Source organism: Sphaeramia orbicularis, chromosome 3 (genome assembly GCF_902148855.1).
Source record: "Sphaeramia orbicularis chromosome 3, fSphaOr1.1, whole genome shotgun sequence".
Taxonomy (NCBI): domain Eukaryota; kingdom Metazoa; phylum Chordata; class Actinopteri; order Kurtiformes; family Apogonidae; genus Sphaeramia; species Sphaeramia orbicularis.
The window spans coordinates 39,090,102-39,109,295 of record NC_043959.1 but is presented as its reverse complement, the minus strand read 5'-3'; the positions used below and the strand labels follow the sequence as shown (position 1 = coordinate 39,109,295).

The 19,194-nt window shown below is 37.6% G+C and overlaps 1 long non-coding RNA gene across 1 annotated transcript; it reads right to left on the bottom strand.

Moving 5' to 3' along the window:
• Positions 1–135: 135 nt before the first annotated feature.
• LOC115416943 (uncharacterized) lies at positions 136–18,290 on the bottom strand. Its single transcript, XR_003935065.1, has 3 exons — positions 17,915–18,290; positions 12,655–12,666; positions 136–146 (listed from the first exon to the last, which is right to left on the bottom strand). It is a non-coding gene; the product is annotated as an uncharacterized LOC115416943 (long non-coding RNA).
• Positions 18,291–19,194: the final 904 nt, after the last annotated feature.

The following is a 19,194-nucleotide window of genomic DNA, read 5'->3' as shown; positions in this document are numbered from 1 at the left end:
GCCCAACGCACATGTAGCTGTTAATAACACCATGTCACCTGAGAAAGCTAACTTTGGGAACTTTAAGGGACAGCTCTCAGGACAAAAGTAAGCATGAGGAAGTGCAAATTTAATGACGCTTGGTTGGAGAAAAGATCATACTCAACCTGGTTGACACGAGTTTCCCTAAATTCTAGGAATCATGAATTTTTGCCAGTCTTAAAAAGTCTTAAATTTAACTTGTAGAACCCTGTAGAAACCCTGTAAGGCTCTCCTATCTCTTGTATGGGGGGCGGGGGGGGGTTACGATTCTGAGACAGTAATATTGTAAGGTAAGGAATTACTTTTCAATAACAGTAACAAGTAATCTCTAATGTATTACAGTTTGGAAGTAACTTACGCAACAAGACACACAACATCACGTGGTCACACAGCGAATGTGTAGAGGACTTGGAGCATCTTAAGCACTTCAACAGGGTGTTGAATGTGGAGCTTCTTCCTGAAATTCCCCCTTTAAAACCCTCTCAGGGGTTAGGACAGTGAGTGTGGGAATTTACATTTCATCACACTCCCTTACCCCATGGGACAAACCCAATTCCTTGTCCTGCCACTCCCTAGATGAGATGAAAGCATCTAGTGTTTATTATTCTGAATGATTACTGAAAAGAAAAACTACTCACCTCAAACAAAGCCATATCTGTGAGTTTATCTGAAGTAAAACTACTATATAATACAAAAATCAAATCTCACATCGATTTGAAAACATGTGGAATCGATCTTAAACTAATAGATGCCGGAGAGTCCCAACAGGATGACAGAGTATCTCAGTTACATACACTGCAGTCACCGGCCAATACTTAAGTGTGTTTTTTTTAAACCTTTATTTATCCTGGGAAGGTTTGGTGAGAACATGTGCTCTTTTGCAATAACGCCCTGCTTCACATGCACACAGTCACTTACAGTCATACCCAAGAGCTACCCAGTCCAAACACACTCTTTCACTGTTGGCCCCTATAGCTTTAGGAAAACATCTGGACCTATCAGTGCCTTGCTCAAGAGTTGCAGTAGTAGTAGAGTCAAGGAAATGTTTCTCATTGTGGAATGTATGTAATAAATATTTCACAAACACATGCTGCCTGGGCCCAGTGTATTTCTGTAAAGCATGCTGCTATGTGGGGTCAATGCCAAAGTGCTTCAGAGGAAGAAAGAGAGCGAGAGTGCTGTGCAAACCCGCTCCAGAGGCCAAGCCAAAAAACAACTGGAATATTTGCTCAGAGCTGCCTGATTTAGTGTTCTGGCACTTTGGATTAAGACGGGCAGGTTAAAACACTTCCCAGGCATTTCCTCATGATTACACTGTAGGTGGATTAATTTTGGCTGCCAGACAGACCCATGCACATGACCCCATCGAGATGAAGACGTGAGGTCATATTTTCTCCCTTTTTCCTCTATCTCACTCTGTGTATCCAAAGAGAAGCCCATTTACTAAGCCTTTGCAATGTTTGGAATTAAAAATGGATCACATACAAATCATACTGCAGCTCAAGATGGTTACGTCAGCAGTTCAAGCAGTTATTTAAGCCATGAATCACAGTAAAGTAGAAGTTTGTCTATGTTTATACAAGTGAAAAAACTGAACTGGACTTTTTAATAACAGGAACATCACAGATTAAAGTTTACTGATGAAGAAAAGAGATTGCCTAATGGTCAGCTTTTGTCTTTTGTCATCCTCTGTTTTAACTTTACCCTACAGCCACATCTAAACTGACAGGGACATCAACAAGTTACTGCCCCCTTGTGGGTCTCTTTATGGGCAAACAAATGCTAAGACCAATGCTCCCTTTACATCTTCCACTAATGTTTGACAAGGCAGATTTGCCTTTATAACGTTCATTCAGATTTTACAGCACAGAATGAGGTCTACCTTTTCTTACAGCTGTGAATTGTTACCTTAGGCCTGTCATCACAGATCCCTTCATAATCCTTTCACACATTTATTTATCATGTTTGTGTCAACTATAGGCATGGGTAGGAAAATCCTCTCTGTTATCACATGAATAATCTCAAATGACTGATAGAACAATATTATTCTTATTTGGAAATCTTGATGATATAGAGGCCTTATCTGTTACCAGATATTACACATTTTATTGTATCTTTGAGGACAATAAGCTCATATTTTACTGTTGTTTGGGAAGATAAGCACATCGCTGAGATGAGGTGATAACATGCTGCCTAATGTTGCTACTCTGGAGGTTGGCAATCTGAGGCTGTTTAGAGTTACTGCACCCTGATTTTATGTAATACTAAATATAATTTACAGTGTGCTACTCTTTGTAAACACTTCAGCATTGAGATACTCTACTACTTTAGCACTTCTCAACACCTGTATATTTAAAGTTTTATTGTGTATGAGCTTCCCTTGGCAAGCATAATAGCCCTGGAATGCTGACTTGGGAGCTGCTTTGCCAGACCTTTCTCCTCTTGTTAACTATTTTCAGTACATGTCTGCATTTTCTTTTAAAATTTCAGTACTTTTCTAAAGCAAAGCCAATCACTAACAGCTTCTAAAATTCAGTCCGTGAATAATTTAGTTTGGTTTTTTGTTGTCTGGTTTTGTCAAAGCCTAGAAAATATATGCACACAAGGCCCAGTGGTGTGACTCCATTAAAGATTTGTGATCAATACATTCATTTAATTATATAGCAGTTAAAGCTGCATTAAGAGTAACTCAAAAAAAAAAAAAAGTATGTACTGTAAGTGTATAATGTTTAAGAAAAAAATGTGATTCTCTTTGGGTTTGTTTGTGTCCTTTGCTGGAGGCGGGAATCCTTTACTGAAAATAAATATAAATTCAAAGGAATCAATGACAGGAACGACTTATTATTCTTGTCATGGTGGACTTCTCGGGTCTTTATCAAGCTGCAACCTCCCACCCCTATTTTCCAATACCGTACCTCTCAACCCTTACAGCCAAAGCGGCTGGATTCTCCCCTTCTAGTGAGATAAGCAGACTGCCCTTTCTTTACTGGGGAAATGCAAGAATAAAAATGCAGGATTTGTCCTCTGTAGAAAAAAGGGATAAGAAAAAAAAAAAAAAACTCTGAAAAAACAAAAACAAGACCGTGGCTCTTTGTCCCGCAGCTGAAAATGTCATCCAGACTCTGCAATAAATCACATGGAGTTGTGATGTGTTTACTTATTACAGTGAGCTGCATTGCTGTCATCCCTGTTTGTATTTACTTCCCTGGCCACCAAACACACCTCCATTTTGGCCATATAGTGCTTCCCCTTACCTGCACCACTGTGTATCCCAGCTATTGCATTAGAACACATAAACATAAAAAAACCCCATAAAACTCATTAACTACCATTAGAAAGACTGGAGTCCCTGTGTGTCTTGACAAACTATCAACAAATCCCTGAACCAATTCACTTTAACCCATAAAGACCCAAACATCTACTGGTGACCAAAACCATCTACTGATTTAAAATGTTTAATACCCGTTGATCCACTAATCCTATCAATACATGTAAATAACTGGTGTAAAATACAGTTTATCATCTTTTAATGGTCATCGGATATGACCCATTCGGACATTCAGAGGCTCTGTAGTTACCATGGAAACACTGTCATCTTCTACAACATTGATTCACTGGTAAAACCCATGGAGTTGGATCACTGACAGTGGATGGACACACTTGTTTTACATTCAATTCATGACATATTTTGCTGAGAAAACCCCTTTTTCTTCTTGATATAATAACCCTCAAGTTTAATCAGAGCTTTAACGAACATCTACATGATCAGTAAATTAAATATAGGAAAATACCTGATTTTCAGTGAAAAAACGCAAAAAACCCCACAAAATACAAAGGATAATATTATAATAAATGGTGATAAATCACTTAAGAAATTGATTTGGGAACTACCACAAAAGTAGCACTGGGTCTTTATAGGTTGAGGGGATGAGAGTAAGATAAGACAAAGAATGTCTTTATATGAAGATAAAAGCTCATGTCAGAGCAATGCAAAACAAAACAAGCTATAAAAGCACAAAGTTACATTTCTGAAAACAGCAAAATTAGTTAAAACTTCACTGCATAACTAGATCATTAGAGGTAATGCTAGAAGAACTGTTTTTGCAGTCTTTTTGGACTTTGGACATGCCACATGGTACTTTGCAAACTCTTTCCCAGGGTAAAAGAAGACAAAAGTGGTATTGTTCATGTAATTTCTGTTTACTCCAAAGAGGTTCTCAGAGGTTACAGTAGGCCAGCAAAAGGAAGCACAAAATTAAAGTGGCATGAGTTTGATAAGTTTGATAAGAGCCATACCAGGCAATTACAGTTCAGCAGTTCACCAGCAAATTGGAGGCTGTAGCCCTCTGTTGAGACATAGACTTCACTAAATCTGTGGAGACACACACTGTTGCCTGACCTGCGATTTGCCATTTCTCGCCTTTAAGTTTAATATGTCACAACTTGAAATACAGCTTTTATACCCTTGTGTGTCCAAACACTCACAACCTCACATATCCCTCTATATCTACATTTTATTTCAACACAATTACAAGAGCAGGTTACTTGAAATAATTTATTCTTAGATACTCTCAGCCTGATGGAGGGATTTACTTTTCTTTTTTTTTTTTTTTCCACAAATACCAGTGTATAGTTGTGTCTCTATTTCCATTTGGAGTTAGTTTGGCTCCTGTGCCATCCCTCAAGCTTATTCCGTCTTGGATTAATGATTGCTGAATGAACATGTGTTTTATATCTGCTTTTTGTGGCCACACATTTTATAAAACTTGTTTATGGTGGTGTTTAGGTACCGGTATCACTTGACTGGAGGCAAAGATACCAAGGCTGGAGTAAGAGCACAAACTATGGAAAATTATGCATAATATTTACCTCCGCCAAGGAACGGTAGAGGTTATGTTTTCATCGGGATTTGTCTGTTTGTTTGTTTGTCTGTTAGCAAGATAACTCAAAAAGTTATGGACGGATTTGGATGAAATTTTCAGGAAATGTTGATACTGGCAAAAGGAACAAATGATTAAATCTTGGTGGTGATTTGGGGTAGGGAAGACTGATCTGCCTTGGTGGAGCTCTGTGTTCTCCGTGTGCTTTTCTAGTGATACATATTGGAATGCTTTTTTTCTGAGTCTATTTAGAAAAAATGTAGAACCTGTTTCCTAACCACTTCAATTATATGAGCTCCAGCCCACAGCGTCATGGATGACACTTAACAGGCCTACCGTTGCCTTAATCAACCACTTTACAGGTACTGTACTACATGTGGCCAATTTCTCAGTTAAATATCACATTGGCTTGAAACGTAACACTAGTATTGATTACATTTCAAGTAAGATTACACAAGAAGTGCTCTCACAGGCCTTTTTCACCAAATTAGCTCTGGTTCTTGAAGTGGTTCTACTCAGGATTCTTACAAGCTTGGTTACGTTTCCTCGGGTTTAGAGTGAATAATTCTAACCAAGGATGCGTAATTAACAGATGGTGATGCGGACCATCACGTCAAATGAGACAAAATATAATACATGTCCTTATCCACATGCATTTTTTGACAACTTTATTTTGTCTGTTCAGTATTAGATTTCTTGTTAATTTGCAATCAACTGCTAAATCTTGTGCCACTTTCCAGCTTTTCGTTTAACCAACTAAAAACCATCAACAACACCAAACACTGGGCTTAACAAGCAATTACTGCACTTACTTTTCCCCATTGGTTTCTGAGATAGCTACATTGCATCTGCATCCTCTCTTTTTTTTCTCTTTTCTTTCAACCTGTAGGACACAACATGCCCACATGGATTTACACTTCAGTTCCAAGAAACCGTAACTTGTGTTTGGTTCCATAAGAGAGACATGGTTCTGGGAAATTTCTGAACCAGTTTATTTTTTTGGTTCCATGTTGGTGGGAAGGGGCTAGGATAGATCTCACACATCCATCAAGGCCAGTAGTTAGTTTGTTAGTTTAGTTTTATTTCGACCACATAGAATCATCAGATAACAAAGAGCCATACAACACAGTCAAACAAAATTTTTTGGTGCTTGAAAAGGAGTGGGAAGAAGTATAACTTACAGCCTTCCACCCCCTTTTTACAAACTAATACTTAAATTAATTCTGCTTCCTTTGCTTTGTTAACACTATCTATCTGTCTGTCTGTCTGTCTGTCTGTCTGTCTATCTCTCTCTCTCTCTCTCTCTCTATATATATATATATAAAATAACACAAAGCATCCGTACAAACCACTCAAATACACTTTTTTTAGTCACCTCACACATAATCAGAGTTGCATAATCAATCCTTTTTTTTAAAATATAAACTATAATATTTATATGCACTTTAAGTACTTACTACAAATACAGTCATTAATAAATGTGATAATATCTCCTTATCATGATAGTCTGTATTCATTAATTAATTACAAATAGGCAACACACAATAATATCATATTTTTATGCATTCTTCTTTATTATAACTGGATATTCATTTATTCAGATAATGTTCTATATTTTGTTATTAGACTGGATTCATACATCCTTTTAAATGCACAAACTGAAAAAAAAACATTTTAAAGTTCTGGTCCAGATTATTTCACAGATGTACCCCTCTAAATGTGGAAAATTGCCCAATATGGAACAAAATAAAGAAACCTACAATATGGGTCCATTCTCTGCATTCTATCTCCACTGTATTTATTCATTCCATGTGTGTCCTATCATTCATGTCTTGGGGTCAGACATAGAATGTGCCATTAAGGTTAAGACTTCAAGGAGAAGCTGGTTCCATCTGGTTATTTCAAGTGTGTCAGCTGACTGTAGGGTCAATACAGATTCATAGCAGATTGCTGAATAACTTGTATTTGTGTCTAGGGTCTGTATACTCAGGGGGGTGAGGTGAAAGTTGGGGTCACATACTCCTGTTAATGCTCCCTCTAATTACTGAACCAGGTTCCTTTGGGAGTTTCACTGTGTCTGGACAAAACAAGATAATGGTTGTACACATAGATGCATGAAGTAAATTAAATCAATACTGCAGTTTAGTTCTCATGTTCAAATGTATAAATTGTTAGCAAATGTATTTCTAGTTTTTCAAAGTTCATATTTTAATGAATTTAAATTAAAAAAAAAAAAATTCCCATTCACTTATAATAATAATAATAATAATAACTTTATTTGTATAGCACCTTTAAAAACAAAGTTTACAAAGTGCTTTGACAGAGGGCACAACAGCAGGATACACGAAGCAAGTAAAAACACTAAAACAGAAGCAACACAATTAGAGAGATGTATGAACAAGTTAATAATCAAACAGGATCAAATTTAAAAATTAAGGTTAAAAAGGGGACAGACATCACATAAAAGCAAGTCTGTAAAAATGTGTTTTAAGAAGTGATTTAAAAGATGTTTCTGATTCCGCAAGCCTTATCTCAAGCCTTATAATGGGCGAAATTTCACATGTCTGTAGCAGCAAAACTATTGGTTGAATTCATATCAAATTGTGTTTATAGATTGCCAGCGACACAGAATGGATGTGGTTACATTTTGGGAAAAGTACGTCAAAGTTAAAATTTTTAATTAAATTTTTACATCTTTTTTTCCCCCTCCCATTTACTTATAATGGACGAGATTTCACATGTCTATAAAAACATCAATTTTGTTTCAATTTACTTCAAACTTGGCACATATATAGAGGCAATTGATATGGTAAATACTGTAATGTGATTTGACGAGCTGTAAGTGAACTGTATGATTCGTGAGTGTTAACTGCATGAATCAATATGTGGTTAAAGCAGTCATTCAGGTCATATGTGGCATATAAAATTCTTAAACTCAATGCTCTCTCCATTTGTGCAAGTTGTATTTTAAGCGGATCACTCAGAGAAAGTGAACTCCAATAACAGGACACTTAACTCAGTGAGGCGCAAAAACTTCAATATGTGCAATTAAAGCAAGGCAACAGTCATTTTTCAGTCCAGCCATGCTTATCAAATTGATCATGCCTTTTTCAATTGTGTATATATTTCATAATTCATGCCTTTTTACACACATATGAAATAGATGGGTCAGCAGTTTCTATTTGTGTACCTTTCCTGTCTTGTGCTCTGTGTTTCCAGATGATGATGTAGTGCTGCCAGCAGATGAGAGATTAAAGAAGTGGAACAGGGACCTCAGTACTGGTCCATAGTTACATTGTGTGTGTCAGCAAGATACCGCAAATACTCAGCACACACAAACCTGTCTTTGAGACGACGCCTTGTCAAGTGGAAGGTCAGATGAATGCAGAAGGTAGACAAATTACACATCACCACTGACAAAGGAAGCGGGAGAGTCGGAGAACAGCATTGTGGGTCCCAGAGCCTGGATTTGTCTCACATGACTAATGACACTGGCCAATGGTGGATCATACATGTCACTGGTGTTCAAAAACCTCAAATCCAGCCCCTGAAAGGACTGTTAGTTTTCCTCTGCCCCTGGCTCTTTCCCCTGGGTGGTCATTAGCGGTGGTTAAAATCCTCCCCGTGTCCACCAGTAGATGGCGTGGGCGATCTGACTGTTCTGCTAGTGGTAGTGGCAAAAAGATGGAGACTATCTGCCTTCCCTGACTGTCTCCATAATGATGTTGCTGAGTTACATAAGAGTGCAGTATCTCTCAGCAGGCTATCCATAAGAAATTATGCGTTAGATCTCAACCCAAACTCCTCGCCTATAATCCTTTTTGTTACTGAGCAGAGCTGTAGCAGAGAGCCACCAAAATGTATTTTTTTTCCTCTCCTCCCGAGTGTTAGAAATCCTACTTTGATCACTGACCTAATTAATGAAGCAATTGATGAATGTAAATACCAGATTAGTTATGCAAATGATCACACCACAGGAAAAAACGGGGGGAGAAAAGATACATTGCCCCTGTTAGGAAGTTCTGAGGGTGTAGAAATTATGAATGCATGAGACAAGATCTTGTTCATGATAAATTTTAAAAAATATGGATAAACAAAAGTAAAGCTGTGTGGATTAGAAGCTTTTTGGTGGGGGTGGTTTTAGTGTGAATGATGTGAACGAGGTTGCAGTGTGAGGGGTTTTGCCCTCGTTATCCTTTCATACAGTTTAATGAACCTATGTTAAAATAATGTCTGTTTTTGTCAGTACTGTTTAACCCATAAAGACCCAAACATACAGTATGTACGCCAGCATCCAAAAGCATCTACCGATCGAAAATGTTTAATAACTTTAGAACCACTACTCCTATCAATATATGTAAATAATTGGTGTAAAATGCGGTTTGTCATCTTTTCATGGTCATCAGATATGACTCATTTGGACGTTCAGAGGCTCCGTAGTTACCGTGGAAACACCGTCATCTTCTACAACACTGATTCACCAGTAAAACCAATTAAGTTTAATCAATGACAGTGGATGGAGACACTTGGTTTATGTTCAGTTAATGATAGATTTCACTGATGAAGTCCCTTTTTAGAATAGAATAGAATATAATAGAATAGGCTTTACTGTGGTTACACCTCTTGTGCAACAAGATTACAGGTGGTCTCTGCCAGCAACAGTGCACTTACATCAAGTAGCAATACAACAGATACAAACATCTTTAACCCTATAACACCAAACGTATCATATTTGATACATGAGGTTTTGAAGCCCTCTTTATGATCAGTGTGATATTTTTTTTCTTGAAAAATCTGATGTATACAATAAGTCACATGTAATACACAGATAATCCACCAGGGGGGAGGAATTCATTCACCAGAGGCCTTTCCTGTGACACTACAAGATTAAATTAATGAGGACGGAGGCAGAACTTCGCTAATTTTGAAAAGGAATTACAATTTGTTAGACATGTTTGTGTTATATTATGTTTTGTGTGTTTAAAAATAATAATATTTGAGCATTGAGACCCAATGTATCAAATATTTTACAAAACTGAAACTCATATATGGAAACTGATATTTGAAAAACAAATTTTGGGGTTGTTCAGAAGGACTGATAAAGGCTCCAGTTTCAAAGAAGTGGAATTTTCTGTCAGTGGTTCAGGCTTTACAGGTTGAAAGAGTATAAAAATATAAAAGTGTGCAATTGAAAAATATGTACAAAATGGAGGTATACTGTATGAAAGGCTAAGATTTAAAAATTTAAGGTAGTATAAAATGTGCAAATGTAGTAGCAGCAGTCATGTAGACAATGTAAATATTTTTCTTAGGTTTTCTCGGTTTTTGGTGTGATAACCCTCAAATGTAATCTCAGCGTCTCTGTGCACAGAAGCTCATTCTCCTGTAGTGGACGTCAAAAGAGACACTAACTATTAAAGCCTGGATAACAACAATGATGGTCACCCTTCACTTGAAGAGGATTAGATACACACTTAATGACAAATTGGGAGAATTTGAAAAAACAAACAAACTGAAAACCAGTGATGTCATATATGGAAGGGCTGGACAGTTAAGATCCACTACATGAGCAGTAATCCATGTGTAGCACTACCCCAATTTATCTCAGTGACTCTGGGGATGGGGAGGGGGAGGTGAGATGTCAAATTGTGTTTTTGTTTTTCTGCCAACCCCCCTCCCCCACTTTTTTTTCTTCTTCTCACTTGATCAATGTTGTTTTCTTTTCGTTTCTGATTATGCGTTTGTTATGTTGATATCAAAAATGAAGCGCAATGTACCACTCAGGGGATGTCATGTCTGTACTATGATAAGGCTTCGCAATAAAAAATATCAGAAACAAATGTAGCCTAATCGCAGCGTAATAATTAAAGTACATGATCAGTAAAATAAATGTAGGAAAATACCTGATTTTCACTGAAATAAATGCAAAATGGAGAGGATAATATTATAATGAGTAGTGATTAATTGCATAAGGGAGAAAAAAAATGTACATATGAAGTCTCACAAAAGTAGCACTGGGTCTTTATGGGTTAAAGCAAAGAGTTCCAACTACAGATCAGCACCGTGGGGTACCAGGGTATATTTTGCTGACAACTAACTCAGATCGTGAGTGATATGCTGCAACAGAAATAGACGGGAAATTTATCACTCTTTTGTGTACAAATACTCGCCTTTAAGGAAAAACAGTCTGAAAGTGTATGCCTTCATCCCCATTTGAATAATTATTGAGTTGCTCTCCTCTATATGACTGCCGGCTATTTACCACACCTCCGAATGTGACCGCTCCATACAGACTCGGCGTAATCACTTTTGCCTTCAGACAGAATCAGATCATATTAATTCTTTTCAAGCATGCGGACACCTTTTGGCCAATCAGATTAATTTTTTATGGGTTTGCTGTATTGACCTTTTCCCCATGTGAGGTTTATGTTTACCCACAACATGACTTTGTTTGTATGGATGCCTTTAATTATGTATGGGGCCAGTGTGGATAACTTACTATATTATTCTTTCTGTGCTGTTTTTCTTCTTAGAATGGGTTGAACTGCTGAAGAGCTTGCAAATCATTGATTTTTGTGAGTGGAGAGGTGACGTACAGGTTGCTCAACTCTGACTTTTTGGGACAAATGTCAACATAATGTTAAATATATTGTAGGTGGTGTTTAGACTGCCAACCACTGCTGGCAGAGAGGAAAAAATTATTCAGATGATGATCGTGATTTTGGAGAATATCTCACTAAACTGAATGGTCCCTGTTGTTTCTGTTACAGCTACATCATTGCATCCCAGAGGCAGTCAAATATTGGGCCACATAAAAACTGAATGCTTGTAAATGTGTGACTGGAAGGTTGCTAGGTCAAAAACTGCACCCACACCAAAATCTGGTCTTTGGAAGTGAATGAATAATCCTCTCTTCCTAACCCCAACAGCTTAAGTGGAGCTATTTAGAGACCTGCAGTTGAAGACTGTGGTCTTAGTGGGCAGCTCTACCACATGAATGAGCACTGTGTGTAAAGTAGGCCAGTCCTGCAGAGGGGAAATACACAGAAGAAATTTCTGTGGACAAACGGAAGATGAAAGTTACAACATTGAAGCTTAAGTCTGATTTTAAATATTAGAGAAAATGTGCGATAAATATATAATTTATCTTCCCTTCACTGTTCACAGAGGAAAGTTTTATACAAAAGGAGGAATAAAAGCTTCACACTTCTGCTGATGGGCCATGATGTGAGAAAAAATAATGATAAAAACCCATGAAGGCTTATACAAAAAAGTTCAGCTCCCTAAAACCACCTGATTTTTTTCTTGCTGCCTGTGCCATGTACTAATAAGGATCAGAGGCCCTCCATATGCTCCTCATGTCTCTTTCTACACTGGAGACTCCAGGGATTAAGAGGCTTGTGCTGCAAATGAAGCCAAACTGGCCCCAGATTTACCAGAACTATACACAGAGCGAGCCAAGGAGAGGCAGAATGGTGCTCACTTTTACCCCTGTACATCCATGTCTAGTTTAAACCCACTGACTCCATTACATAAGTGTGTGACAATTTTACTGCATGTAAGATATTTCACAATATATTATTTAGATCCCTTTACCTTTAGCAGCTACATCTTCCTGAGCCTGGATTCTCTAATAAGTATATATAAGTATATAACCCCCCCAACCCACTATAAGGATGTTCATCTTAAACCTTTTAGTCAAGACCTCCTCACTCCCCCTATGACAGCATTTTCAGGGTTATCAAGGTAGTACAGAAACTCTTGTCTCTTGCCTGTAGGTACAGACATTAATACCATTATCAGGGTAGATTTGCATGCATCACTGGCAGCCTTTTTGTCAAGCTGTGCTGCTGTGCAGGAGAAACCAACCCAAGACCACAAGCCTGAGAAACAAGCGGTCCATCAGCCCAACGCCAGACCTGCAAATCAAAAACTCTGGTTACATTCTTTCCTCATCAGCTGCTATTTTTTTATGCTTACCACAAAACTGGAGAAATAAATTGCCCCTCAATTTCCTGAAGGCTCTGCCCAAAGGATCAGTAAAGTTCTATCTAATCAAATCTAAAAGCATTTTAACCCCCAGACATATTGTGCTCCAAATACGCCCTCTACTGGTTAAAACACAGATATTGTAACAGAAAATCTTATTGGTTCATTTGGTGGCAGGCAACATATACGGTCATCTCCTGAGGCTAGAGAACATGGCAGCTGGAGTAATCTAGTTATCTTAGATTATACAACTGGGTGTAGCCATGGGTAGCTAACCTATCGGTCTTATCTCTTCAAACATACATATGATTTTGAGCGTTTTATGAAATGCTTCCTAACAGTCTGTAATTGTTAACAAGCACAGTTTCTTCCATTATGATGGTGAAAAGAAAATAATATGGAATATAACCCTCTGATGTCCACATGGCTGTACAATCCTTCATTATTCTTTATTGTGACAGTTGTTATATTTCATAGCTGACCTACATAACATAATGATATATTCAGAATGCCAGTGTATGCATTTAATGTTTGCTTTTGTGTGCAACTGTGCGTGTCTCAGGCCCCTTCCAACATAGCCCACAACAATGACATTTTCACATTCTATGTGCCCAAGGCTATGCCCACACAAATAGTGTGCAGCTTTTGCTGTGTTTACACCTTTTGTCCACACCATAAGTGTATATCTCAAGGCAGAATAGGGGGGATTCATCAGCATTGATATTTAGAAGGCATGCATTTGTAATGTGCCATAATACAAATACTGAAGTCATAATTAACAGTAATACTTTTTGAATATAGACCAAGTCAAATGGTTAAAGTCAGCAATGTCCTCGTTTTTCAGTGCACAATAGTTATAAGGAAATGAAAAATGTAACATTACTGTCACTACATATGTTTACTGCAGAGTACTTTTATAATGGTATACATTTTCTACTGACTTTCATACTTTGCTGTTAATCATCAGTTGTACAAACATTTTGGGAAGGTGTGGCCTCTGAAATACCAAATATCATAGTTATATGCAAAATTATGGCACTCCTACAACAAGAGTACAATTTGGTGATTTTCTAATTTAAAAATGTAAAAATAGTCTCTGCAGGATATGGAAAAAAGGACCAAATTACCAACAACATTAATACATAGTTGCATTTTATTCCATAAAAACTGAAAAAAAAAAAAAAAACTCTGAAATTGAAGAAGTTTGTACAGATTCACGAATACAACCACCTTAATTGAATCTTGATCTTAATCACAACTGTGTGGTTTATAATAATAATGGATGAGATTTCTATAGCGCTTTTCAAGGCACCTGAAGCACTTTACATTATTGATCCATTCTCACGCTGGTGGTGGTAAACTACATTTGTAGCCATGGCTGCCAATTTGCACCAAACAGCCCCTCCGACCGCCACCAAACATTCATACACCAGTGTGAGTGACAACGGCAAGGTGGGTGAAGTGTCTTGCCCAAGGACACAACGGCATATGACTAGGACAGAGCGTGATTCGAACCACCAACCCTTTAATAATTGGACAACCCGCTCTACCTCCTGAGCCATGGCCGCCCTGAAGCATCTAAAAAGATTTTAGATGCGCTTTTTATTCCACTGCTAAAAATTTAATACATTCCACATTACAACTTTGCAAACAATGCAATCATGGCAAATTAAAAATAACTTAATACTTGTACTTGTTTTGTAAAAAAGACTCAAAACTTTCAAATTTTACACATGATAAAAACCTACAAATCCTATCATAAATACAAATTTCCCTCCTGATAAACCTTGGTAGATTAGTACCATGCAGGTTACATTTCCATATGCTGGCCATGATCCAGCGTTCAGTAATCCAGCAGATTTACTCAGCCTTCCATGGATAACTGTTGTATTTTTCAGATACAGTGGAATTGGCTGTACCTTTCCCTTAACTTCTCCAGGGTGCTGATCCTTTAATGACTAAAAACAATCAAAGCAGCAACACGAATGTGCTTCACTCAGCCATTCCAAAGTCAACAGGGGCTCATGACTTTAACTAACTCCATCAAGAGTGACTGTGACTTAATTAAACCTCACAAACAATGTCACGCACCAAACGGGCCGGGTCTGCTGCTTTTCCAAATCTCAAAATGTGAGTGGAATACATTTACCTCACGTTGCCTTAAAAAGAAAGCGTTTGGCTCGGCCTATTTCACTTTGCTTGTGTAATTCTGTAGCAGACAATCATCACTACTTATTGGTCATTAGGTGCTTGGTATTGATTTAGTATCTTAAAAAAAACTAAAATGCGGTGCAAATCAAACTCTACAAAGCATGCTAATTTCCTTTATGGATCACAGCAGCAGTGCAACTGTGTGTGGTTTATTGATTACATATGTTACTATAAAACTTTTTATGTCAAAGAGTAAAGTTTAGGATACAAGTTGAATTAAACCTGTTGACTGCTGGCTTTACCACCTCAGGACTTAGGTGTATGGTTATAGGCCATTATCAACCGATCATTAGAACCAGTTCAGCAACGTGGAAAATGGGATGTTCAGCATTTCTAGTTACAGGTTTGTGAAGCAGATTGCATTAGCGTTCGCTGAGAAGTAACAAAGCTCAGAGGTTGCTTAATTAAAAAGAAGCCAGCATCTGTTCCCTGAGCGATTAAATATGAGAGGCATTAACATGTGGTATTTAAACAGAATTTTGGCACTATGGTTTTTTTAACAGATGATTTAGCAAACAGCTGTTGGTTTTTGTGAAATGAGAAAGAGTTTCCATCATTCAGCTGAGCCACTTTGTAAGATGGTATTTTGTGCATTTCAGGTGCTTGTAGCCCATACATCTTTCTTGGCATTGAGGAGTAGTTAAGGAGTTGCTTCTTAGGTCAGGCTGAGAAGTAATTGTCTGTGGACTGCAACTTTGTAATTCATCTCTACTTCACAGTGCTGAACACTGCAAAGTATACACTTTATGCCAGGTTTTTAGTACAAAAAATGATTAAGAAGCCAAAATGCATCCAGCCTCCAAAAAGAAATAAAGGAAGTGAAAAGAACATTTTGATTGACCACCTCAGTTCCTGTTTGGCTTGGTCAAAAAAAGCATGTTTCTGCTCATTTTTTCAGCTTCTGTAATCAAGTCATAGCTACAAAGGAGAAGAGAAAAAGAAAGAAAATAAAACTTTTTATGTAACCTGTGAGAAAGGGAGGAAGGTCTAAGGGTCAGATATGCACAAATGAAGCATGCAGTGGTCACAGATCATGAAAAGCAAAGGTCAATGGAGATGTTTCATACGGCCACACAATAGTGTAACATCATGTATGTCCTGACATTCAGACCAAACAGGCCAGTTTACTGACATTTCTTCATTAAAGGTGGGGTACGAGATGTTTTCCTGGAGCATTTTTTTTTTTTTTTTCCTATATTGCTTAAAATCCCCTTCACACCCCGATTATAACTAATTAATTAAATGCTCTAACACACACAAAAAAAAAACTGTCACCTGTGGAACGGACAGGACTGAAAAAACACCCTCCAATCACTTTGAGCGCCCAATCAAAATGATTGAATGGCGATACGTCTATCAAACTCAACTGCCATTTGTCCCTCCCCCCTCTGCGCGTAACCCCTCTTCACGCATGAATCGTGCGTTCTCAGAGGTTTGGGGCACTTGTTCAGGAAATGAAGCCAGAGGTAGAGCTTGGCTATATTAGTTATATTAGGATGGAAAGTTCACCGGAAAACTGCTTTGTCACCAACATAAATCACTAGGAAATGTAACATTAGTCAGATAGGTATGAACTGGGGCTGTTCTGTAAGAGTCGGGGTGTTGGAGGAGACTGAATGAGGTATGCATGGATCAGAGCAACCGGAGCCGGGCGAATAGCTGCTGTGAACCCTTGAGAACAAGTATTGCACATGCCAGTACTCTGGAGGCGTGGCTTCGGGGGGGATGTCTGAAGAACGGGGTTTGGACTTTTGAATTGAGTATTTTCAAAATGTAGCTTGCTCAAACCGTTTTTCTAAGATCTCATACCCCACCTTTAAAACATCGTCATCTGGAAGATTTTGTTCTCTATGTATCAGCCTACTCTAGCGCTGGTCATTTATGAAATCCACCAGAGAGAGTGTTAGTGTTTATAGTGTCACAGTGACAAATGGAGACATAAAAAAGATCATAGGCACCAGTTCCTCCAGACAAAACAAAATGATGGATCAAAGACATGCAAAAAAAAAAAAAAAAAACCTGGAAAAAGAAGTTAATGATGCCATGTGATGTGTGATAACTGTGAAGTCGCTAATATCAAAAAGCCTGAAAGCTGAGTATAAATACACCTTAGAAGCATCTGATCAAACCAGATTTGTTAATGCATCTGTCTCTTAAAAACACAGACAGAAGCTTTCCTCCTCCCAACTGCGAGTTTATCTTATCTCTGATCAGTTTGAAACACTGAATAATCTTTTTTGCATCACAGCCTATAGATCTATAAGGATGAGGGAGTGGTGCGAGTGACTGATTTTCTACCCAATATGAAATGACAAGTGCAAATGGGGCCTATGTTTTACCCCAGGGTGTAAGCTTTTAGAACAGAGCAGCTTCTTTGCTGATGTGCTATGATTTTCTTCTGACCATTGAAAAGGACACTTATCACAGAGCCTGCTGGCTATGCTCCAAAGATGCCAGGGAGAACAGAGGAAGGAGTGAATAGGTGGGATGCTATAACAGATGGGGACTGGGGTCACAAACAGGACAGCTGGGGTATGATGCAGAGTTTTACAGATATTAACCCATACATGAAGGCAACGTCCTGTGTTATAACAACAATAAATTCAATCTAAAGGTGCATGACTTTGTTCTGTTTTTGGACATTTGTGTGCATCTTGCTTCGTTTCTGTGTCGTACTGTAAAAACCATGAATACCATTCTTCACGTACTTTTAAGTGACAAACAAAAGACAACAGAAGTGGGTCTTTAATGCGTCTTTATCTGAGATTTAATATATTTTTAGTCGCATCTCATTGTTTAAAATCAATACAAACAAATGTGAATCGACTCATACAAATGCACTGAGTAATCAGACCACTTTCATATTTTGGTATGTGTAATGGGAGATATTGTTGATGGGTTTATATGTAGTTTGGGGCTTACATATTATACCCTGTATAGTTTAGTCTCTATTTGTTTATGTTTATTTCTGGCAGAATGGTGATACAACCAATATTAAGTTGCTCTGACTAGTTATTCATTGTTCTCTAATTTAATGCGATAAATAGCCGATGAAGGAAATATATTTAGTTATGAATCTGACACTGAAAGTAAGGAAGGGACAGGACTAGATAAGCCCTTGGTTCTTTCTGTCGCTTCTCAAACTGTGTTTACGAGTTGATTAATATGTACACTTATGTTAAATTTATTGTATTTCGTTACTTTTTCTGTAATTAATGACCATTGATGGGTGCGTATAATTGACTTCTTGATGTATTTATTTATTTATTTATTTTTACTCCAAAGTTTGAGACAAATCATAAAATAAAATAAAATTAAAATAACACAATGATTTAGAGGTGACAATGCTGACCTCAGATGGTCAGCCACATAAGTCCACCCTGAAATATCTTAATAATTATGACTCTGAACTTATTATATTTTGTTCAAACATTCATATTATCTAGAGGATGAATTAGATATGGCTTTGGTGAGCCATAAAATTTACTGGTGACATAATGACATAATCAAAATTTTAATTTGCTCAGTTTCATAATACATATCTTCTATATCATAATACTAGAAATTCTCAGAGTGTCTGAGTGTGTGTGTGTATCTGCACGATTCTGAGAAATTGAGACGTTTTTAACTGGCCAATTTGGTAGCTACAGTTGAAGAATAGTCCCATCTCCACATTAAATATCTCAGTAAGTTGATGTGACCAATATTTTGGGAGATATTAGTCATTTTGGAATACAACAGTCTTAAAATCATGTTGCTCGGTTGACCGGAAGTGCAGTACCACGCTGCATGATGGGAAATGAAGTTAAAAACAGGAATGACACATTTACTAACTTCAGTCCATGATGGTTGATGGGAAGCACAGTACCACGCTGCATGATGGGAAATGAAGTTAAAAACAGGAATGACAGTAACTTCAGTCCCTAGATATCTGTTTTAATATGGCCCGTGGTTCCCCACTGGTCAAGGGGCTAGTAATATTATATTAATTCTTGTAGAGATGTTAACAGATATCGCAGATTTGTACACCCAGGAGAGACTCAGTTATATTTGCATGAATTTAGAGTTTTGTTTTTTATTTATTTTTTTTACA